General features: G+C 34.7%; 1 protein-coding gene across 1 annotated transcript in view; it reads right to left on the reverse strand.

Annotated features, from left to right (window-relative positions):
• Positions 1-26,552, reverse strand: part of LOC134845134 (26S proteasome non-ATPase regulatory subunit 1-like) — a 428,069-nt gene that overhangs the window by 75,054 nt on the left and 326,463 nt on the right. The gene's annotated exons all lie outside the window — the stretch shown is intronic.

Raw genomic sequence — 26,552 nt, forward strand, 5'->3', positions numbered from 1 at the left:
CGATGAGAGGTTTGTTTTAATTCTTTGATTCGACTGACTGTTCAAAACTGGCTTATTCACCTATCGTATCGCAGGCTTAAAAGGGTTGTTCATTAGGTTTTAGGTTTCACGACAAAATATTTTTGTATTTGTCTTAATAGGCGTGATGTCCCGAGGAGAAGTGAAGTTTCCTAGATAAACGAGACAAAGTTTGCAGAAAAAACAATCACAAGACCAAATTTCCAAAATTGGTAATTTGATGGTTGGTGTGCTGCGGTTGAAAAAATTTTCAATAAGTTGTCAACTACACCAACTTTGGAGCCCACGCAAATTGATTTAAATGAAGTTCGAATGTCAAAAATCTATCGGCCCATCTAGCTAGTCTCCATTGGTAAATTTTGTTTCCACAATTGGTTTTAAGGCTTTGTGATCGGATAGGACATCAAAGTGATTTCCGAATAAGTAGTTTCTGAAATTCTTGCACTACTGAAATCTAGAAGTGAAGATACCCAAAATCCGTCTTAGAGTTCTTGCTCGAAAATAGCACCCAAACTGCTGTGGCTGGTGTAACATTTGATTTTTTTGTTGATGTAATTGTACTCTTTGGTGATGCTTGAGGTTGGTTTCATTGTGTCTTGAAATACTGACTGTTGTTCGGGCCCCCAGATGAATTTTAGTTTTTTTTTCAGATCCTATTGATGTACAACTTCGGTCAGTATATCTTTGGTGTTCTTACTGGAACTTTTGCAACTGGTTCAGTGCTCCCATGAAGGACCTTAGTTGTTGGTTTTTTACGTGCTTTTAGGTAGCGTTAGCCTTAGTTAGCATTCTGGGTGCTCTTAGGTCGACTGCTGCTTGAATTTTAGAGAGTTTAAAATAATAGCTCTTTAATCAATATCGAATCCTAGCCAAGATATTCTTCGACTTAAAACTCACACTTTAAGAGCAGAACGTTTTTTGGCGAGTCGTCTCAAGGATGGATTCTACAGCCGAGCTGTGATCTGATAGGGATCTTTTTAGATACGATTAGAATGTCGCTTAAGAAACAAATTACGCAGCACACGTTCTGAATAAACTTGTTCATTGGAATCTTCTTTAGGCATATCAGTTAGGCAAAAAAACGGTTTCAAAAAGCAAATTGCAGTGAATTCACCAAATACCAAATTTGCAATGACTGCTAACAAGATCACTTAGTTGACAAAAAGCATCTTTAAGATCTAAAGATTAGATCAATATTTGATGGGTTTGTACGAAACGATTCCTTGGGCTGCTATAATAATTTGATCTAACGGACAGCATTTTTTAAAGATTTGTAAAAATATGAGCCCTTATTTTTAAAATTTAAATGGCTAGTTCCAAAGTCCGATCTTTCTTGGCTGTAATTTTGACCAGTGCTACAAAGTGGTCGCCAGTACAATTTTTTACTTGGCAAAGTGGCCTTTTTATCAGTGTTGATATTTTGTCTCCCACTTTTTATTGGATATGAATAGGTACACGTCGACTTTTCTCTTAGGTCGGGATGAATGGGTCTCTGAGGAACGGCTGAACTCTATGATTTTTAGATCTGCATAAACGGGAAAAGAGTTCGCTAGGTTTCTTCGAATGTGTCTCCTCCCAGATTTTTAGTTCGACAGATTCTGAATCGCTTGAAGTATTCGATACTGATTGTGATCCTATTTGAATGGTTTGAATCCTTAATAAAGATTGAAGGTCCAAGCCGAAAAGGCACCTCTTTCGGTCGTCGGAGATCCAAAGTTTTCGCCTCTTTTACTGAACAACCCAGCGAGGAAGTATTTAGTTTGAGAATCTCATGAAGAAAAAGTCATTTGCGGTTATAGTCCACGTAGAGCGTATCGATGAGAGATTCGAAAGTAGAGATCAATTTGACATTTTTCTCCGTTTAAAGTAGATGTCAGCCGCTCTTCTTTCAAAAAATGAGGCCGTACTACCGTTGTCTGTTATTTATTCAAAATAGGAGTTAGTTGTTCTCAAAGTGATCTGGAGACCATTGGTTTTACCGTGGCTGAATTGATTACTTCTATATTCAAGACTGAAATTGATTTGGAATAAACATATCTTTAACTTGTAAACCTTTGCTAATTGGATTTCTCGCCACAAATTTTGCATGTTGTTTTCTTCCTGGGGATAACAAATCTGTGGTTTTGAGAATAATCATTGGAACCTGATCTAAACTACATTTTATGATTGGATAAATTAGATATTTTACCACTGTAAAGTATTTAATATTAACCAATCATGATCCATCTAACTAACAACCCACTTATTTGTAAGTGCTGAAATTACTTGTAATTTCAGCACCAGAGAGATTTGAATTTAACTTAGAAATTAGTTGACTCTCCAAGAAGACTTCAGCAACCGCAATAAACCAGTATACCCTAGATCTATTGAGCCTAGCAGAGACTAGTTAAACAACCTGAGACTAGATAGTATAAGAGTAAGATTAGGATTGGTATTAGACTAAGAAGTTGCACGAATCTATCCGGCCGAAAATAAGATAGCGTGACGAGCAGACGGTGTACCCTATCCGAAATTACTCTATGAGTTATACACTTCGGTCCTAACTCATCTGGTGCGACCATAAGTCCCGAACAAGACCTTAATAGCTTAGAATTAACCAAAAATAGATTAGAATTTAGACAAAACATTTACAAAATGTTATACGACAATAATTTAATCGAAATGTCTCTACGACTCAATAGATCAGAGCCAATATTCCGAACGATAACAGAACTACCCGGAATTGCAAGAAGACCTCGAACCAGAGACGACATACGACAAAGTAGAAACTTACCATATAGTTATATGATAGTTCGGCAAAAGCCAACACAAACTTTTGTATTTAGAATACTACTAGCAATGAATTTAGATTTTCATTTGCAAACATAAAATCTTGAAGTCAATCTTCAAAATCATTTCAGGCGCTAAACCAAATTATTAATATACAATAACGATTGATAAAGAGATCTCAGATCGTTTTCCTAAATTCTGCAGTAATATACAAAACATGTTTGAAAAATATTTATTGAAAAATCAAAATAAAAATTAGTAGCATGACAATAAATGGTTAAGTAACTATAAATCATCCTGTTGTTCCAGCTTCATCACCTAAACATAACAGCATTCTTAAGCTCACTAATATCATAAAAACACTAAATCTTTTCTCTACACAAATTTAAATCATTATTAAAACTTAAATCCCTTAATTTTAAAATCAGATCATCAAGGCTTATCCTTGGATCTTAAATCATTTTCTACTTAATTAAATTTAAAACTTGATCATCAAGGCCTATCCTTGGATCAAAAAGAACAACTTTGTTCTCCCCCACCCACTTAGCTAGTGTCTAACGACCTCAAACGTCGATTCACTATCCAACCCTTTCTAAAAACCCAGGACTAACAGAAATTTTTGAATAAAACTAATCATTCAAATTAGGATAAACAGTGAAGAACTTCGGTTATTCATCCTTCACTTGATCCCCCCTCTTACCAGACCCAGGATAAATCTTAGACTTAGTAAGTTTTAAAATAGTATCTAACGAACTACTCGCGTTCTAATTATACCTGAACCTTGTGGATCGATTTACTATTCTCCAACCCTGAACACAATCACTACCCTTAAGTAAGATTAAGTAAGTTAACACCTTAGCTTATACTAGCCACGAGAAAGTATAAAATCATTCTTCGGAATCGATATACTTTTCTCCCCAACCCTGAACAAATAGACCCAGGTTAGGCTAACCAAAAAATCGTAAGGACTAACAGTCTAAGTAATAGAAATCATTTAACAACCTTTTGCATCCGTCATCCTAAACCTTATGTCATTTAAAAACCTAGGAAATAAACAAACAATCGTTTTGCACAAGTGTGAAATAGATAACAAAAAATACGATCTTGTAATCACACCTCATACACAAACAGTTGGATATATCAGAACAAAACGACAAACACTAAAAAGAAAAATAATAATCAAACAAAGACAAATTACACGAAAAAGATTTTCCAAAAACCGCAACGCATTTTCAGAATCAGAAACCAGCAGTTTAGACGAACTTTATAAATTAAAAGAATCTATAGATAAAAATTGCCCCATTCACGATCAATTATATTTTTCCGACTCAGAAACAACTTCAAATTCATCAAAAAGAGGAAAAAGAAGAATAAAAAAGCAACATAAACACAAACCAGTACATTTATACAATTGGAACCAACCAATTAGACACATTGATAATTACATATTAACAGTCATCAAACGAAAAAATGAGCTCAACACACACCCCAGGTGAAGAAAGTCCAGATGATGATGATATCTTCCCCTTTATCGTAGATGCAACCACTGATAGAGGACAGCATATATTTTGCAAAAATTTACTCTTAAATTTGTTTGAACCCGGAATCAGTCCATGTAAAACAGAGTTCCCAGATGTAAAAATCAAAAGACAAATTATCGATCACTATTTGAAAGATATATGTAACTTAACACAACAATACGGAATCTACTCCATAGAATTCAACTCACCAAACGAGAATCACAGCAAATATGTAATTCAAACAGACGACCTTGATTTAGAATTCTCAAAAGTATTCTCAGAATATATAAAAAGCATCCAATATCATAACTCACAAAGAGCAAACTCCATATTCACCAATGAAGTTTTTGCGATAATATATAGTTATATCTCGATATTAGAAAACGAAATCCAGATACCAAATGTCTCACCGACAGAAACATCTAAACATATAAAAGTACGACATGAAATCACACTACTCTCTAGTTTTCTAAATATAATTAAAGAAAATTTCACGAAAGATGAAGTTTCACAACATACAAAACACGACTTACAAAAAATTTTGGCATGGTTCATAATAGATTATTTCACACATAATATTGATTTAATTTAACAAGCAAGAAAAAATTTTAGACCCCAAAACTCAAACGATGATACTGCCATCACAGAACAATCAGACTATGTTTGGGACCCCGAATGGTCTCATCCCGCATTCATAAACTTCCCACAATCAATCTCAAGTCAAGCAATAAGTACCATATCTTATGTAAGAGATTATGTAAGAGTATTACCATTAACCATTGATGCAACACCATTAAACTATAATACATTTTTACCTGATATGCAAAATAATAGTTTAATCTCCACAGTCGTACACAATGAAAACCTCAATGGAACTAGAAATCTCACTCAACAAGATATCCAGACACCATCACACTTCATAAATGAAGAAATCGTACACACAACAACTACACAACAAAGTATTTCACCAATACGTCCAAATTTAACAACACCAAGAAATACAAACCCTTCACAAACACAAGTAACCTTACAATCAACCGTTAAACCTTCGGTTGCCCCAAAATATTCACACACGGATTATCAAACATACAGACCCATGACAATACCGTCAAAAACACGTAAAACGTTCACTAGAAATAATTTTGCAGAACATAATTATAATTACACACATCCATCAAAAACAAATTATCAACCACGAAAAAATTTTAGTAATTATACAAGATCTCGAAACTGGGATAACCCAATAGCACAAACTAATTCAGTAAATTTTCAAACAAATTTACATCCTTCACAGGATCGTAGTGAAGACTATCCATTTTTTCAACAAAATAAAAATAAAAAACAAACATCTTATCAAATGGATTACTTATCCTCAGATGATGATTTTTTACAACCAGATATATTTGCACCCTATAATCAAGAATATCGTGGACAAGGAGTCCTGAAACCACATACAAATCATAGAATTTTTTCTCCACAACCGATAGATACACAATATTTTTAACCAATTCAGCAACAAAACCCAATGATCACACACTCGTATCAACCAACACAAATGCAAAATGAAATACCACTCCCATATTATCTTCAACAACACGAAATAACAAGAAATCAACTTTCAAATTTTTCTCAAATACCAAATACAGCAGAATCATTACAAATGACAATGAATCCATACCTTATGGGTGGATCATCAATAACATCAAATAAACCTTTAATGGTATTCACAGGAACAGACCCTGAATATTCTGTAGAAGACTATTTAAATGCAGTAACAGCAAATTTAATTTTAAATATAGGACCCGAACCAATTAATACGCCACTACATCAAAACTGGATACATCGACGCACAGCGTTGATACAAACAACTTTAGATGGCGCAGCCCAAAAATGGTTTTCAGTATTGCCTATAGAAATAAAATCAAATTGGAAAAGGTTTACACAAGAATTTTCAAAAATGTTTGACTCCGAAAGAAACAAACAACAACAAAGAGTTTTATGTAATGAAATTCGCAGATTACCAAATGAAACCATCAAGCAATTAGCAGTAAGCATCGAAACACTAGTTCGAAAAGCATATTCATTAAATACACACGACTATAAAAACACAAAGATGACAGAAATCTTAATGATGACCTTAACACCGCAATTAAGAAAAATAGCAATAAAAAAGAGAGCATCCCATCCTTCTTCAATTCGAGAACCCGATTTAGATTTTCGAAAACTAGTAGAAAAACTAGAGCAAGCAGAAATCACAATGAAACTCGAAGAAACAGAAAATCTGAAATTACAATATGTTAACCGAATCGAAACAAATACCACAAGTATCAACAATATACAGGAATCAGATACAGACCTCGTTGAAAAAATCACTGAAATACTCAATATTTACGAAAAACACCCAAACTTTAAAGGCAAACCATCTTTCAAAAAATGGTGTAATTATTGCCGACGATACGGACATAGTATTTCTGAATGTAGACAAAAACAGCAAGACAATCAAAATAAACCTCAAAAATATAAAGAACCAAATAAATCATTCTATCAATACATGAAAAAAGATCAAAATCTACCGAACAAAACTGTGTACAGCAACAACAACTCAGGAAAACCACTTCCGAACAATACAAATTATACAAGAAATCAATCACCATATAACTCAAGTTATAGAGGAAGATCACCAGAACGAAGAAATACGCAAAATTCATCACAAAATCACTACAATAGACCAAATAGTCGAAATAACTACTCCAGATCAAATTCAAATACAACACGATTTGTTTCTAGATCTAATTCCCAATCAAGAAATAATTACTATCCAAACAATCAATCACGAAATTCATCATACAATAGGAATAGAAACTACTCCAATAATCGGAATAGAAGTTATTCAAACAACCGAAACCAGAATTACCCGAACAATCGATCAAGGAATAACTCATATAATAGATCGAACTATAACAGACCAAACAATAATTACCAAAACAGATCACGAAATAATTCACAAAATCGACATTCAAGTTATAATAATCGTTATAAAAATTATTCCCAATCACCACACAGGAATAATAACCATTATAATAATTCTAATAATCGCCATAGAAGTAGTACACCTAAACATCAAAGGAATATAAATCAAGTACAATCAAATCCAGAAACAACATCAGACCCTCCAGGTATTGACGACACAGTAAAGGATATGTTACAACTCAATCAAATAAAATGTGAATCATCAGACTCAGAAAGTGAAACAGAAAACACTATCTCCATCAATATGATAGCAGTCGAAAATGACTATGAACCTATTATATATGAACAACCATTTTCTTCACACATATATGAAAATCAATCAGAACTCCTTCACAATTATTATATTGAACCCATTCATTCCACACCGACGACGCAAAAAACTAATGAAATTAACACTACAAATCAACCCAATGAGAATAATAAAACAAAATGCTTGAATACAAATCACATCTATCAAAACATACAGAAAGAACAACCCAAAGAAAAAATTTGGACAATACCATTTCTTTTAGAAAGTCCAAGAAGCAAAGAATTTCAACCACCAGATCTTGAAATTGATTTTTTAATTGATTCAGGAGCAGAATCAAATATAATAAACATTCCCACATGGAATGAAATAAAAACCTTACACCCAAAGCTAACACCTCTTGAAACCTCCAGTAAACTAGCAACAGCACAAGGATCAACATTAGTAAACTATGGAAAAATTCAATTATTTCTTCTCCCCACAAGAACAATGGAGCAAAATAAAATTTTAACTAAACCATTTAAACAAATATTCTATATCACTGATATTAAACACAATATCATTGGAATACCATTTATCTCTAAATATATACCAACAATCAACATATTAAACAGTAAAATACTAATCAAAGATAAATACACAAAATCAAAAGACACATCCCTAACATTCTTTCAAAGATTAAACAAACAACCACCATTCTTTTCAAAATTTTATCCAATATATAACCAACAAAGAAAACATCTGAAACCACTATCAGGAAACATATATAATTTTTCAATAAAACAAGTTCACCAATATGATAAAAAACAAAACAAACAACACCTCTATATGTCAGACTTTGAATTCAAACCTATCCATAAGTTTTTCAAAATCACAATTTCATCCATAAAAAATTTGAAAAACTCGAATTCAGATATTATTTCTCTACATGTATACAACAATACACCCTATCAAGTAACACTACCTTTAGGACTTTTAGGCTATTGCGAAACCAACGCTACGATATCACCAATACACGAAAAAGCATATCGCGTAAATAATATACTCCAATTATTAGATATTTGTCAATCCACCATTCTTAATGAAGAATTATCCATACATAATATAATAAGTAACGAAAAAAGAAATACGGATTATTTCACAAAAACCCCATATTTCAAACCGACATTTAACATAAATAACTACACAGAGAATCAACAGAAATTTTTAACAATGTTCAATTTCCAACATTCACAAATAACACAAGACGAATTTGAAAAATTAGCCAAACAGCTAATTAAATATTCATCAGTCTATGCAACATCCAAATTTGATGTTGGCAAAATCAGCTCATCACTACATCTCCCATTAAAACCAGACGCAGTTTTCAAAAAACAAAGAGCAAGTAAAGTACCAATTCATTTACACGATAAAGTAAACAGATTACTTGATATTTTAGAACAATACAATATAATCTCACCAGTAAATAAAGAAGAACAACCAAAAGGTAACACATTTATCAACCCTTTTATCATTCTAGCCAAAGGAGAATCATTAAAAATCGTTCTCGACGCTAGATACCTCAACTCACTCATAGATGAATCAAAGTGTAATTGGCCTATTGAACCAATACAAGTTATTTTAACAAAAATAAACGGAAAATACTTTACAACCGCAGATATGAATAGTGCATACAATCAAATGCCATTAGATGAACAATCGCGACGTTTAACACAATTTGTTATTGGAAACAAACAGTATGAATTCAACCGCTTATTCTATGGAATATCCATAGGACCAGCAGCATTTTCAGCTTTTATGAGCAAAATTTTTCGACCACTAATACTCAAGAAAAACGCAATCACCTATTTAGACGATGTTTTTATGCAATCACAGACTAAAGAAGAAATGTTCAATGTTTTAGAACAATATCACCAAATACTTCAGAACGAAAATCTGAAAGCCGCCCCCGATAAATCACACTTCTTTTTGACAAGAGTAAAATTCTTAGGACATAATATAGAAAGAAAAACAATCACCCCATTAAAATCACGCATTGATGCTATTCAAAAACTCCAACCACCAACAAACAAAAAGAAAATCCAAGAATTCCTTGGAATGTTGAATTTTTTAAGTAAATATGACAACAAATTAATTTTGAATGGAACACAGAACATCAAGCACGATTTGAAGAAATTAAAAAACTTCTAACTGAACAAATTTCGAATACAATTCCAGATTCAAATCAACCATTTTATGCAATGTGCGATGCTTCGAACTTTGGCATCGGCGCAGCATTATTACAATCACATAATGGTACAAACAAAATGAACCTTATATCAGCAAACTCTCGATTATTCACTCAAGCAGAGCTAAGACTATCAACCCTAATGAGAGAATGTACAGCCATAATCTATACACTTACAGAATATGAATTTCTGATACTTGGATCAAAACATCCAACAGTTCTATTCACAGATCACAAATCAATCATTTTTCTCTTTACACAAAAATCTAATCCAAATCACCGAGTTTATAGATTTCAACTAATTTTAATGAAATTCCCAAACTTACATATAGTTTGGACCGCAGGAAAAAATCTTGCATTACCAGACACCTTAAGTCGAAATACGCCACCTGAATTACTTACACGTAAAACCACAGTTGAAATTCCCAAAAATATAAAATTCTACCTTGCAAAAAACGAAACATCACCCCGACTAGAATGCAAATATGCAGTAAAAACTGACGTTGAACAATCACAGATAAACAATCTACAACACTTCCCACTTTATTTAGATTGTCAAAATAATCACTATGAAGTTGACCTACTTGGAACATCAACTTTTAAACCAATCCCATATTCACAATGGATAAAAAATAACACCCAACAAAAAAGAGTAAAACAACACTCGCATAAAAAAGACCTTTTTCCACTAATTGAAAAAGAAAACCTAACTGATAAAATAAATTTATCAGGACCACAAACAATCGATTCAAAATACACAATAAATCAAGTTTTTGATCTCCATGACCCACTTGATACAATACCCTTATCTAAATTAGAAATTGAAAACATATTTCTTCCCCCAACAGAAACAATTACAATTTCAACACTGAAACAATATCAGAATCTTGACCCGGTAATTCGACAACTAAAATCATGGCACAAATATAAAACTAAACCCGTCAAGGCAGATACAACTATTTTAGGAAATAAAACACTCCTCCGATATTTTCGAAAATTCAATAATACAACAATTAACGAAAACACAGACCTTCTAGAATACAAATTAAATGAATCTACAGTTCCCTGTCTCCCTCTAAGTATGATTCTCATAGCTTTTAATATTTCACATACACAAAATATTAAAGGACACTCTGGATCAGAGAAAACATATTCAAATTTTATACAAAACTTTTATTTCCCAAATGCACCAATTTGGATAAAAGTACTATGCAATGACTGTATAGTATGCCAACTAAATAAACCTTACCCAAATCAAAAACAAATAGCACAAAAACAAGACTTTAAAGGACAAAGTTTGTACTTTAACCACCGTATCTCCTTTGATACAAAAGGACCAATTTCACCCTCATCAGAAGGAAACTCCTACATCATGGTAATTGTTGACGCATTTACACATTATGTAGCACTTAACCCAGTACCACATTGTAACGCTTATTACGCTTACACAACACTCTATGAACACTGGATAGCCAAATTTGGACTACCAGAAATTTTAGTTACAGACAACGGTACAGAATTCATAAATAATGAAATCATCACACTATGTCATCTATATAACATCAAACACAAACCACGTACATCTCACGCACCTTGGACAAACGGCTTAGTCGAAGGTATGAACCGTTCATTACAAGAATATCTCAGATGTATCATCAATGGAAATGATACAAGATACACCGAATGGTCAGCAGATGTAAAATTATTTCCCTTAGCATATAATTCACAAATTACGACAACTCTAGGAATGTCACCATATGAAATGGTTTTTAACCAAAAGCCACGCAAACCAATAATGTTTACAGCAAACTCTCATAAAAACGCACAAGGTTATTGTCAACAAAATAAAGACTCAATCTGTTATAACCTACCTTTACATACACACGATGAAGATCATTTTCATCACCCACAAATTCTTAAATTAGCCTCCGGTACACACACCGAATGGATTTTAAACAGAGATAAAAAACACAATGAAATCTACCAAAAAGTAACAAAAAAGTTGTTACAAAGGCAAAACATTAATGAACAAATAAATTCACGCTTTACAGCAGCCTCCGATTTAAAAATTGGAACATTTGTTTTAATACCCAATTTTAATACTCAAAAAGGAATTTCTAAAAAGTTACAACCCCTTCGTAAAGGACCATACCAAATAATTGCAAAACCCACTGATGTCACATATAAAATCACCGACTCAGACAAAAAAGAAATCGTTCAACACCGAAATAACCTATTACCTTAATATCCAAAAGAATACGCACTCCGCGAACTAACTCAATTATATTCTTTTACAGGTTTACAAGTTATTCAAAATGACCCACATACGGAAAATACAACAAAGGAACAAAAAGATTTTCACCTCAAAAACCAAATAAAAAAATCAACCACCACAAAAAACAATACAAAAAATCTAGATCAAAATACATCTCAAAAAGAAAGAAAAAATAGAAAAATGACAGAACAAATAATACCCCAAGAACAAATCGATAAATCAGAACATAGAGAGTCTTCACGACTTAGAAACCAACCACGTAAAAATTATAAATTATTCATCCCACAATCTAAAATATTAAAGAAAGTCGAATTTCAAAAACAACTTTAATTTTGTATTTCACAATCTTAGACCTTTGAAACATTTTACACTTTCATTTTTCAAAATAACATGCTGACAAACACGCAGCGATTCTAGTTCAAAATTAGCCAATAGGATTCATCCAATCCGTCACCTTCTCTAACTCTAACACAAACCAACTAGACGAACGATATTAAACTCCAGGCATACCTATAACTATAACTTTACGACCTCCAGGTCAAAAATAAGCAAACCACTCCAACTTGACAACTAAAATAAATATCACCATAATATCATAACCCTCCCTTATCTAATAAACCAAAGATCAACAATATTTCCCCAACTCAGACCTCAAATATCCCCCAAACAAATATGTTAAATTAGCCTAAAGTAAAAGAACGACCATTTTAGTTAGCCTAAAGAATAAAAATCTCAAAAATACCCCAGATCATTTGACAAATGAAAATAAAGACAAAGAAGACCTCCCGATCACCATAAAAATTGCCCCCAACAATTTTTCACAAAACTCAACCCACTTGTCAAAAAACCAATAAATAATCCGACCACACTTGAAAATTGCCCCAAACAACAAAAAATATTCGATCAAGAAGTCATTTTGTAAATGCTCTTCTCTCAATCAGTCACTATAATTATCACAAACCTCAAACAATTTTTTACGATACTTCAAACTTTTATAATATTTCTTTTTGATATCATTGAATCTTTTCTAATAATCTTAATCATTTTTTGTAATATTTTTTTAATTTTCTACACTATATTCGAACTATTTCTCCAACTTTCAAAAACCCTTGATTATATCCACAGGTACGATTCATACAACTTGTCTAAATGATACAAACTATTTTCAGTAGAACTGATATTTTTCTACTATTTGTAATTTTCATAACATTTTTATCATCCCTCATTTTGACCATATGCAAATGTATAAAGAAAGCAATCCTCACATTTGCCCTAGCAACAATCCTTCTAATTCTTTTTTTAGAAGAATACTATAATAAACATAAACTTTTTCACTAAAAGAATAGACCAAAAAAGCTATCAAAAATTGCTACCCAACAATCACATAGTCAGTCTTCACCGACATCATCCCAAGAAAACCCGACACCACCTTCAACTACCCAAAACCCCCAAACATCTACACGAATTTCTTTTCAAGATAACCCATATACCTTTGAATCTTTGCTCGCTTATCAGAACCACTAGAACCAGTTCAACGACAAGCACCTCTAAGCGAACCAACATATAACTTATACCCAACACTACCACAAGAATTAAGTAGAATAAGAAATCCTAGTCAAAACCAAAATACAGTCGAAATAAATAGACAAATTATACATCCTCGACGAAACAGAAATTTTCAAACTCCCCGAGTTCATTTTGATATACCTCAATCCCCATCACAAAACACTCCAGAAAACCCCATTGGTATATTACCAGAAACCCCTACGCTTCTTTCACAACGTAGCACCTCAAGCCTACCATCAGATTACTTAGGTTCAACACCAACATCTGAACAAATACGTGAAAATCCCTTTAAACCCCCAAACCCGGCATCACGACTACCATATTGGACAACACATTCATTTACAAAAGGTGAACTAAATTTAGTCAATGATCCAATAGATATTTCTACGGATACAACAACATCCTCATCACTACCAGAAACATTATCACTACCATCAACACCATCAATAAGCCAGATTTCATCACCACCTTTTAACTTAAATTTCCCAAATAACCTCGACGCTAGATATCGAGAACAATCATCAACAAATATTCCTTTAAGACTAGACTGGAATACATTCACAGCACCTCCACCATTATTTGGACAACACCTAGAAAGTAACCGACTCCACAATTGGGCACTTAATAGACTACAATATAGACAAGACATTCACGAAGACATTCGTGCTCATAACATCCAAATACTCCAACAGAATAGTCTACAATTAAAATTTGAAATCACGGTTAAATTAAACAACATTACTCAACATCCCTATCCATTAAATCCACCAAATATAACAGCTCAATCCCTACCACCACCATTTATAACAACTGAAGTAATATACAAATACGACAGATATACCAAAAAGACAATTGGTTACATCACATTTTATAACCCATACTCAGGATTGTCATACACATGTATATTCTAAAAATTTTAATTTTTTTCTCCAACTCCTTTTTCTAATAACATCAAATCAAAACATAAACCCTTCCCCCCGCACAGGACCACAAGATTTATTAGTAACACATTACGATTGTGAAGAAAACGAACAAAAAACACTACACAAGTATTCAATAAATCAAGTATCACAATGCGAAACAGAACCCCAAGCCATAGAAACTACAAATGTAATCGCAACACTTTACTCAAAAGCCCGAGCAACAACAGTTATAGGATATAAATTCACAGCAACATTTTCTGAAAAGAAAGTACATTGTTCACTAGTCTCAAACGAAATAAAAACCGACTTGACCATGAATCATTCTACCAGAGTAATATAGAACGACTTTTACATCTCAATCCCGAAGATTGTAAAAACGAGTTACTCCGACTAAACATCACAAAAAATAAAAACACAGATAGAAAGTTAGTATATTTCCAAGTTTTTTCAGATTCTGTACATCAAGCAGAACTTGAAAGATATCAAGGACATATAAAATTAGATGAAAAGTACCCATATAACGGCGCACACGGACGATTAACTTATGATATACACGATAAACACTGGATACCACACATTGGTATAAATGACCCATCAAACTGCAAAGCAGACACAAAAAATAAAGGATACCAAGAAATAATGTTTTTCGATTGGAAAATACAACTCGAAAAAATTCAACTCACACGAGATTTATCAGACAACACAATGATCTATCAAGGAATCAGATTACCTTGTAAAAACGACCAAGTTTATTGTGACCCTACAACAAGAACACAAGCAACAATTGTTTGGTTCCCCGAAGACACATGTACAACATTTCAAGTAGCAAAAATACACGCTCGTATGATAAAATTTCACGAAAAATATTTTATACAATCAATACCATATGAACAAGTAAATCCATTACGAAAAATAAGTTCTAATTTTAGAAACATTCATAATATAGAAAATAAATTAACACGTTTTCAGATATATCAAGAAACAGAACTTGCATGTAAATACAGAAACCCACTTCACAAAACACAATACTCCGAAATACTAGTTGAATACGAAAAAGGATTCGACATGACCACTGGAAAAATAAAAGTCGACCCATACGCCACAAGTCATCCTCCAAATGAAGGAACATCATACATACCAGTTCATTTTCAAAAAAATACAGGTCAACCTGGTGGACATTTAAAGCCCCAAGACGACCAAAGCACACGTTTACAAGAACTATCACTAATGAATAGTACATATTTCGGTAATATCCACTATGATATTCACATAGATATGAAACTAGACTACACGATTAGCCGAATTTTTCAAGAAATGTCACTCTCTGAATTAGAAACACTACACCAACTATGCGAATTAGAAAGAACACAAATATTACAATCACTTGCACTAGCAGTATTAAAAATACACTACGCAGGATATTTACTATCAGGAAATAGATCAAATTTTTTAGACTATGAAGGAAACATTTTATGGTTTTATACTTGTACCAAAAAAGTATCACCACTATACGTTTTTGAGGACAAACGATGCTATAAAAGAATACCTATCTTTTATAAGAATAAAGTACATTTCGTTGACACACTTTCACGAAGAACCTATTTCTGGGATACCGCAGTCCCATGTGGATCAGAAAATAGCCACAATGTAGTACAACTAAACCCTGATGAAGATAAATATCACCTTCTCACCCCATATCCCACATTAATGCAATCACTCAAAAAATTTTCACCAGAAAGCATTCGCGCTATCGCTCGAAACCCAAATATAGACTTACAATCAATAGGAATATACTCAAAATCAGATATTCAACATCACATTAGAACACAACAATTCCAAGAATTATTAACACAAATGGACACAATACAAAGACAATCAATTGACCAAAACTTACGCAAACTTGCCGAAACCGCAGGATTTGCAGACATCTATACGCAAGACTATAGCGGATATTTTAAAGACATTAAAGATTATATATATCTAAACGGTGAAAAATACCGTCCCCAAGATATATCACCCATCAATATTTTTAGCTTTGTTACACTCAAGAATGAAATTCTTGATTTTCTAGGATGGCCCTACTACATCTTAGAAAAACTGACTATTTTATACGCAATGTTTAACTTTATTGGATTTCTTTTCTCACTCTTAAAAGGAATCTATAACACATGTGCTATACACACACAAGTCAATAGACAAGCAAGTGTAGCACGCATACTTTTTGCAGGATTTTTTGGAATTTTTTCTACATCAATAAACAAAATTCTTTTAGATGCACAAATAAAAGAATACAACACAAAAATAGCAACAAGACAGAACACATACGACGAAGAACATAACAATGTAGACACAACGCCAACAGCACCACAGTTACCACCCCTACCACATAACCATCCATTATCCCTAGTCCCACGTAATTTTCGAAACTTAGCAATAACACATAACCCAAATTTTAGACCAACCATATCACAAAGTCCCATCCAACATATATTGACACGCCACTTACAAGATGAAAATACTTATGAACAAATTATAGAACAACCCCATACCACCGCTTTTCAGTCTCAAAATAATAATTTTTTTAGCCCACGATGAGCCGACAACTTGGATCCTTACACCGATCAAATTCCCACCCAACCAACCTCACTACTCCAATTACAATAATACCACTTTTTGCTTTCCCACCACCCGATTTCCCAACCAGTAATGTAACATCAGGCATGAATTCCGATACTAATTCACACATCTCAGTTTTATACTCCACATCAGAACTCAATAACCCGAATATTGAAACCCCCGATGAATTTGCCGACTCTGAACCATCTCCATCCAATAATTTTCCCACCAACCCCTCAATTTTTTCCCACCCCCCTTTTCAACCAATGCTACCAAATAACCCCGTCCCCACCAATTCTACACCCTCTTATGCTTCCCAAGTCACTCCAACCTATTCTTCATATCATTCAGACCGATCATCCAATTCTACAGATACCCCCCAAATCTCCCCAGAACTAGATAATTTTATTACATTACAACAACAACCCTACCACCTTGATACCCCCACCATAAACCATATTTCATCCACAATAGATTCATCCAACCCTCCTACCCCTACACCCTCTTCAATTTATACCGAATCATTAGCACCATCATCCACATCTACTGAATCTTCACTCAGCACTAATAGAGCTTACCGCACTTTTAAAAGAAAGTTCCCCAACCATCCTTTCCCAGCAAAACCAGGAACAGCCCGTGAATATATAAATCACCCAAATCACACTAACACAAAAGAATTTTTAGCTATCACCTTACCCTCATTTCCACAATACACCTTAAACACCCCTCACGACACTAACGAAACACGCAGCTTTGTAGACGAATACGTTTTAATGCCTACTCTTTCTTGGACCTCATATTATCATTTTACTAATCCCCTTTGCTTACCTTTATCTAACACTCACATCGATATAGAACGAAGTAAGGACATGCTATATCGACTCACTACACCACTAACACCTAGACAATTTACTTACATTGGATATAAAAAATCACTAAAAACACACACTGCACCCCGAGCTAATGAATATACACTAGAATATTACGATCATAACATCATCAGAGCTAACCAAGATCAATTCTTAGACGACGATCGCTTCGCTAACCCACAAATCACAGAGAAATTTTTCATTAAAACACCATATGTATTTACACTAAATATCTTCGATCGCAAGTTTGACCACATTATTTCAGAAGCACTAATAGACACACAAGCCTACGAAAGTTTTAAAGAACGCTTCCAAATATTTTCACTAACCTTTCATTTCCTTGCACCACATGAAAGAGATTTGCACTGCTCACACGATATTATGTTGCGCACTAAACAAACACACACATATACATATTATCGTTTCATCCAAAATCACTTTGACCTACACACTCCCTCCAGACAACCACACCATCGTTTTCAATTCATCAATTCCAAATACACATCACCATTCTTTCTTAACTTCACATATTGCATTAAAGATACTAACCTTCATGGTATTCTTCGAAATTATGATCCCATAACCCAAATGTATATCTTTTGCCCCATCACCAAGACCCTCAACGCCGAAGAATCCCGACCCTTCCTTATCCCACACGAATTTGTACAACCTATAGAAATCCCCATTTTAGAATTCATCCACAACACTAAATTCAATCACAAATTATATAATCTAATCCAAAACACACCTTACGAGTTTGCAGTTGGCACTGAAGAACTATTCACCATTAAAGCACTTCAATTGCTTTGGCCACTGCTTCAAACTAAAAATATCATCCGCATCTTAGCTAAATTACTAACAACTTCAGATCTCATCCACGACATCTTCCCCCACGGTTTCTTCCCCGACGACTAACAGGTAAGTATGAACTATACATATTATTAACTAGTTATTAAAATTAGAAACTAACCATTCTTTAATCATGTTTTCTTTAGAATTTTAGCCTTCATCCAACGATCATCTGAAAAATTCACAAAAGAAAAATAAAAAAAATAGCAAACTTTTTCAAACACTGTTTAAAACTCTATTAAATGTTTGCACCAACAATTAAATAAATATAATACCAATGCAGTAATTTAATTTATAAATTTTTCCCCCACAAGCAGTAAATCTAATTATGATGAAAATTTGTAACTTAAATCTTTCCCAATAAATAGCAGTAAAATTAAAAATTCTATGTAATAAATTAATAAGAAGCAAATGCAGTACTAACCTTTTGATATTTTCATTCACTCGCACAAGAATTCTATCCAAATTCGCACAGCTCGCCCACGAAGAATTGTTTAAATAATGAATTTTAGTTTCAAGCTTTCACACTCAACAACTCTAACACACGATAACAAGTTTCAAACTTTCCTTTAACCCGGTTGGAAAGGAATTATATACTAAACAAAACTAACCAATGCAGCTTACTAAACACCACAACACATAGCATAACAGCATGACTAAGAAAAGGAAACCAACGGTACCCAAACCGGATTAACCCAGTTTAAAACTGGATAATTTATTCTTTTGAAGACTATTATAAAGTCTAAGAAAGAAATAACAAAACACAAAAAAGTCGAAAGACAAACCCATACCACAAACAATTTGATTTTTGAAAAAAAGGACACAACCAACAAAACATAAGAAAAACCACAACAAACCCAACATAAAACGTTGTCACATAACAGGACCTCTCACAAAAACCGCATGCAATCATACTCCCACTCCTGGCCTAACCCACCAGAAGAGGACGTCCTGAGCATGCTCTATAGCCGGCCTAACCCACCGCGCTACATCCACGCTTTGTGACACACACTTCTATTTTTAATAAGAGCTACTCAAGGGTGAGTAACTCTTCAAAATAATTGAACTAAAACAAAAAGCTTTTGTGGAAACAACTAACTAAAATCATAATTAAAAAATATTAAACTAATAAAAGTTTTATAAAATGTAAATTACATTATGCAATACATAGACCAGAATACAACACCAAGGACGAACATCCAAAGACAAAACAACCCCACTACACTCGAAAAAGAATGGCCAACCACAATCAATATGCCGCCTACAATCACAACTCAAAGTACGACTTGACTTCGCAGAAAAGGACTTCATTGAACTAGACCAATGACCACCTCGATGTTCAAGTATACGTACAGATCCGAGTAACCAGGCATCCCCTCCACGCACAATCTCCACGCCATTCCCAAACAAGATCAAAACACAAAGAAGTTCTCATCAATGAAACAGAAAAACCTGACATAGCCAACCATTCTGAAATCAGATTTGAGTTTGTTGCGAAAACCCAGTCGTTGTCTTGAGAAGACACAACGATTGAATCTGGGGCTTCTCTAATAAGAAAACCCAGAAGAAATAAGATGTTCGCCAAATATCAACGTCCATCATCCATCCTTTGAATTGCAGAAAGACTATTCTAAAAAACTCTGTAAAACCCGGATGGGTGGAACTTGATCTAAACTACATTTTATGATTGGATAAATTAGATATTTTACCACTGTAAAGTATTTAATATTAACCAATCATGATCCATCTAACTAACAACCCACTTATTTGTAAGTGCTGAAATTACTTGTAATTTCAGCACCAGAGAGATTTGAATTTAACTTAGAAATTAGTTGACTCTCCAAGAAGACTTCAGCAACCGCAATAAACCAGTATACCCTAGATCTATTGAGCCTAGCAGAGACTAGTTAAACAACCTGAGACTAGATAGTATAAGAGTAAGATTAGGATTGGTATTAGACTAAGAAGTTGCACGAATCTATCCGGCCGAAAATAAGATAGCGTGACGAGCAGACGGTGTACCCTATCCGAAATTACTCTATGAGTTATACACTTCGGTCCTAACTCATCATCACCACAAAATATGCAAGGCTTGTTGCTTTTTGATGACCGGGGTTTATACGGTTTCTTATTGTTCTGTGCTCTTGACATACGTTTCTGCCCTTTGTTCTTCAATTGAATCGAGAAAGCTGTGATAAAAACCTTCTTATACGTCATATCGTCGAATTCATTTCACCTGAGCTACTCCTAGCATTTAACTTATTGGTTTTTAAGATGAAAAAATGGTTGTTATTTGCTTTTGAGTAAGAAATAAAACAAAGAAAGCAAAAATGGAATTTTTTTAGACGAATAAAGGCTATGGATGAATTATGAAAAATTTTGAAATTATTTTTTAAAGACAAAAACGCTTGCACGAGATATTTTACAATGAAAGTGTGTTCAATTGTATATTGGGCTCATTTCATAATCTTTTACAAGCGACTTAAGGAAGAATTTTGGTCAAAAATAAATTGACTTCTGTAGAACTGTTGCTTTAATTTAGACCAAAAAAGTCTCTTTTTTCATTACGCGTTTCAATCACTAAGAAATGTTCTGAAAATAAAGGCAACGAATTTCAATTTTTCATTTTTTTTAGAATTATTAAGGCGAGAAGTGAAAGAAGTGAAAGTTGTGAAGAAATGGCTGGACTAATTGCAGTTTTGGAGGACGGTAAATTGAGGATTGTTTGAGAAATATTCAAGATTTTAGTAAAATTTTACTTGGTTATTGGGTTTTAGATGGGAAACAAATCATATGATGCCAACGAAGATGAAGCTTTCATGCACTTTTATATAAAAAAGATAATCTGGTCAAATAGTACCTGAATACTTTACAACATGCGTGTGGTTGCCAAATTACAAATGGAAAAAAAAACTAATTGGTTTCAGAATACTCAGCAACCCATTTGCAAGCGCAAAATCAGATCAGCGATACTGAGAAATCAAAACTGAGAAACTGAAGCTTGATAATTATATTTATAATATAAAAAGTAGCTATTTTGCAAACTCAAATTTACTAGGTTATTTTGGTAGTTGGATCGCCTTAATGATTTTTTATCGCTTTTGAGTTTTTGACAATTTTTTTGCTCGAAAACTAAATTTTTGAGTTTTTAAAACAATTTTTTTTTCTTAACAAAAATTAGTTTGATCAAGTTTAATGACAACAATGATAACTATAGGTTAAAATGAGGGAAGCACTCCTGCACGGCGCTTTTATTCAGACTGTAAATTTTTCGGCGTCCAAGCTCGTTGCCCAGTAAATGATGAAGCATACTAAATAAACTTTTCAAAAAACCGTCTTTGAGATAAGTTTGTTACTTATCATTCTCTTGAAAAATTTATCCAAACTTTTTTTTTGAGTTATACGTAGTTTTTTGAGTTACTTGGCAGCCAAATCTGAAATCTTTGCATCGAGGAAATTATTGTTCCGACTTTCGATACGAAAGTAACGGAATAGTTGTGCGCGGGGTGTGTTTTTTTTTGTCTTCAGACAAATTTCGACTTTTTAATTAGCCATTTTTGACGGAATTTTTTATATGATTCAAAAGGCATTGTTGTCTTGAGCTTAATGTTGAAAAGATTTTTCACGTGTGATCAATTTTCGTAAAGTTATGGGGGTTTAAAGATTGCTATTTTGGCCAATTTGGGACAATTAACGCGCGATATATTTCGCGCTATTAACGCGTAAGCGAGATATAATCCGTCTTAGAAATCGTTCCAAATTGGTTTAACGAAGCTTATTTGCCATAATTGATTTGTTACAAGTAGCGAAATTTATCTTTTTGTACTTTAAATGGCGTGTGGGAGGATGATTTTTATTTAAAAATTTCAAATTTTAGAAAAAAAACATTCATTTGATTTTATAACATTTAAGTTTTTTATGTTCCTACTGCTCCATAAACAATAAAGCAGTCGGAACATTCAGGGCTTTGCCCTGATATGAGCAGTCTTGTTTTCTTTAGAAATTGATGCGGCAAATCAAATCTAGAGCCGCGTCATGTTAACTTTTGCTTACATCATCCGAGCTGGGTACATTCGGTGTTTATTGTTCCGACTTTCGATACGAAAGTAACGGAATATTTGTGCTTGGGGTGGGTTTTTTTTCTTCAGCCAAATTTCGATTTTTTAACTAGACTTTTTTGACTAATTTTTTTTAAAATAATGTTTGAAAGGTATTGTTGTTCTGAGCTTAAATTTGAAAAATATTTCACCTGTGATGATTTTTCGTAAAGTAATGGGTGTTTAAAGATTGCCATTTTGGCCAATTTGGGACAATTGACGCGCGATATATTTCGCGCTTTTAACGCGAAAGCGGAGATTTAACCCGTTCTAGAAATCGTTCCAAATTGGTTGAAATAAGCTTATTTGCCATAATTGATTGTTACTAACAGCGAACTCTATTCTTTTCTACTTTATATGGCGTGTGGGGTGATGATTTTTGTTTAAAAAAAGTTCAATTTTCGGAGAAAAAAAATGTCATTTTGTTTTATTACATTCAATTTTTTAAATGTTATTACTGCTCCATAAACCTTAAAAGATAGTCAGAACATTCAGGGCTTCGCCCTGATATGAGCAGTCTTGTAAGTCCTACTGTGTTCGTCCAATTCCAACGCACCCATGTGATCTCAAATTTATTATTGTGGCAAGATTCTTGAACCAATAAACTTTGAACCAATAAACGAATGCACTCGAATTGATTTTGTTTTATTGATTCAAGTTGTCTTCTAGTTTCAATCTAAGACTGTATTAGCATAGCAACTATCGGCGTAGAGTCAAAAAGTAGACATGTCACAAAGAAGACAAATCCGTAAGCTAATAACAATCAAAAATCATAAAGTAGACAAGTCGTAAACCAATCACAATTAAGATAAGCTAACAAACGTACGAAGTAATTTCTTTTTGAGAAAAATTTTAAACAAAACCTTGAAAAGATTTTGTAATAAGTGACGCATACCGTTGCAGACTTCATTTTGCAGTCGCGCCGCGGGTTAAATTCGCCGTCAGTCTTTTCTTAAGTCGTGCCGTCAGTCTTAAGTTGCGATGTCGGTCTATTCGTAAGTCGCACCGCCAGTCTTTTCGTAAGTCACGCCGTTAGTTTTTTCTTGATTCGCTGCGTCGGTCTTTTTTGAGTCGCACCGTCAATCTTTTCTTAAGTCGCGGTGTCAGTCTTTTCGCGAGTCGTGCCGTTGGACTCTTCGTAAGTCAAGCCGTCAGTCTTTTCTACAGTCGCGCCGTCAGTCTTTTGTTGGGTCGCGCCGTCAGTCTCCTTTTAAGCGGCGGCGTCAGTGTTTTCGAGAGTCTCGCAGCTTAAGCCTTTTCTTGAGTCTCGCCGTTGTTTTTTAATGAAATGGCTCCGTCAGTCTTTTTTAGGTCGCGCCATCATTCGTTTCTTGGCTGAGGCCGTCAGTCTTTTGTTATGTCACCGCGTCAGTTTTTTTTCGTAAATCGTGCCATTGGTTTTTTGTAAGTCGCGTCGTCAGTCTTTTCTTGAGTCGCGCAGCCAGTTTCTCTTAAGTCGCGCCATCATTTTTTTCCTAAATTGCGCCGTCAGAATTATCTTAAATCGCGCCGTCAATTTTTTCTAGGGTCGCGCCGTCGGTATTTTTGTAAGTCGCGTCGTCAGTCTTTTCTTGGGTGGCGCCTTCTGTCTTTTCTGAAGTCGCGCCGTCAGTTTCTTCTTAAATTGCCCAGAGAATCTTATCTTAAATCGCGCCGTCAGTTTAATCTTGGGTCGCGCCGTCAGTCTTTTCTCAAGTCGCGGTGTCAGCTTTTTCGCAATTCGCGCGGCTTAAGTCTTTTACTAAAACGCGCCGTCGTTCTTGTTGTAAGTCGCGCCATTAGCTTTTTCTTGGTTTAGGCCGTAGTCTTTTCTTAAGCCGCGGCGTCACTTCTTTCCTGAAAATCGCGCCGTCAGTTTTTCCGTAAGTCGCGCCGTCAGTTTTTCCTTAAATCGCGCCGTCATCTTTTTCTTGACTCACGCCATCAGTCTTTTCTTAGGTCGCGGTGTCAGGTTTTTTGTAAGTCGCGCGGCTTAAGTCTTTTCCTAAGTTGAGCCGTCGGTTTTTTCGTAAATTGCGCTGTCAGTTTTTTTTTGGGTCGCGCCGTCAGTCTTTTTTTTAGTCGCGCAATCACTCTTATCTTAAATTGCGCCGTCAGTCTTTTTGCAATTCGCGCCGTCAACCTCTTCTTTGCTCACGGCGTCAGTCTTTTTTTTGTAAGTCGCGCTGTCAGTCTTTTCTTAGGTCGCAGTTTTAACAGTTTCGTAAGTCGCGCGGCTTAAATATTTAGCTAAGTTGCGACGTCGATCTTTTCGTAAATCGCGCTGTCAATCTTTTCTTGGGTCAGCCGTAGTCTTTTCTTAAGTCGTGGCGTCACTTTCTTTGTAAATTGCGCCGTTGGGTGTTTCGTAAGTCGCGCCGTTAGTTTTCTTGAATCGCGCCGTCAGTTTTTTTTATCATGCCGTCAGTCTTATCTTAAATCGCGCCGTCAGTTTATTCCTGGGTCGCGCCGTCAGATTTTTTTAAAGTCGTGGTGTCAACTTTTTTATAAGTCGCGCGGTTTAAGTCTTTTCCTAAGTCACGCCGTCGGCTTTATCGTAAGTCCGCCTTTTCTTAGGTCACGCCGTAGTCTTATCTTAAATCGCGCCGCCGGTTTATTCTTGGGTCGCGCCATCAGACTTTTCTTAAGTCAAGGTGTCAGCCTTTATTGTAAGTCCGGCGGCTTAAGTCTTTTCCTAAGTCGCGTCGTCGTTCTTTTCGTAAGTCACGCCATCAGTATTTTTTTGACTCACGCCGTCAGTCTTTTCTTATATCGCTGCGTCATTTTTTTTCGTTAGTCGCGCCGTTGGTTTTTTTTAGAAATCGCTTTATCAGTCTTTTCTTGGGTCGCGCTGCCAGTCTTTTCTTAGGTCGCGGTGTCAGCCTTTTCGTAAGTCTCGCGGCTCCAGTCTTTCCAGTCTTTCCTAAGTGGAGCCGTCGGTCTTTTCGTAAATCGCGCTGTCAGTATTTTCTTGGGTCACGCCGTAGTCTTTTCTGAAATCGTGGCGTCACTTTTTTCGTAAATCGCGCTGTCCGTCTTTTCTTGGGTCACGCCGTAGTCTTTTCTTAAGTTGCAGCGTTAGACGTTTCATAAGTCGCGTGGCTTAAGTCTTTTCCTAAACTTGAGGGGCCCGATTTAAGAAAAGACTTAAGCGACGCGACTTAAGAAAATAATCTAGTAGTGCAATTTAAGAAAAGCCCAACGCGACCCAATTTTGGAAATTCTAGACCGGTCCGATTTTATATTGACAATTCCAGACTAACGCGACCGAAACTTAGGAATTGAAGATCGGCGCGACTGAAAAAATCCACCGTGACCGGCACGACCTGAGCAAATGGCGCTACCGGCGCGACTTGTGAAAAGGTTTTAGCGGCCCGACTTAAGAAAAGACTGACTGCTCGACTTATGAAAAGACTGACGAAGCGACTTATGAAGAAATCGACTTCGCGACTTGAGAAATGACTGACGCCGCGAACTAAGAAAAGACTATGGCATGAATTACGAAAAAAAAACGACAGCGCGACTTAAAAAAACTGGCGGCCCGACTTTAGAAAAAAAATTTCAACA

This window comes from Symsagittifera roscoffensis, chromosome 4 (assembly GCF_963678635.1).
Source record: "Symsagittifera roscoffensis chromosome 4, txSymRosc1.1, whole genome shotgun sequence".
Lineage (NCBI taxonomy): Eukaryota > Metazoa > Xenacoelomorpha > Acoela > Convolutidae > Symsagittifera > Symsagittifera roscoffensis.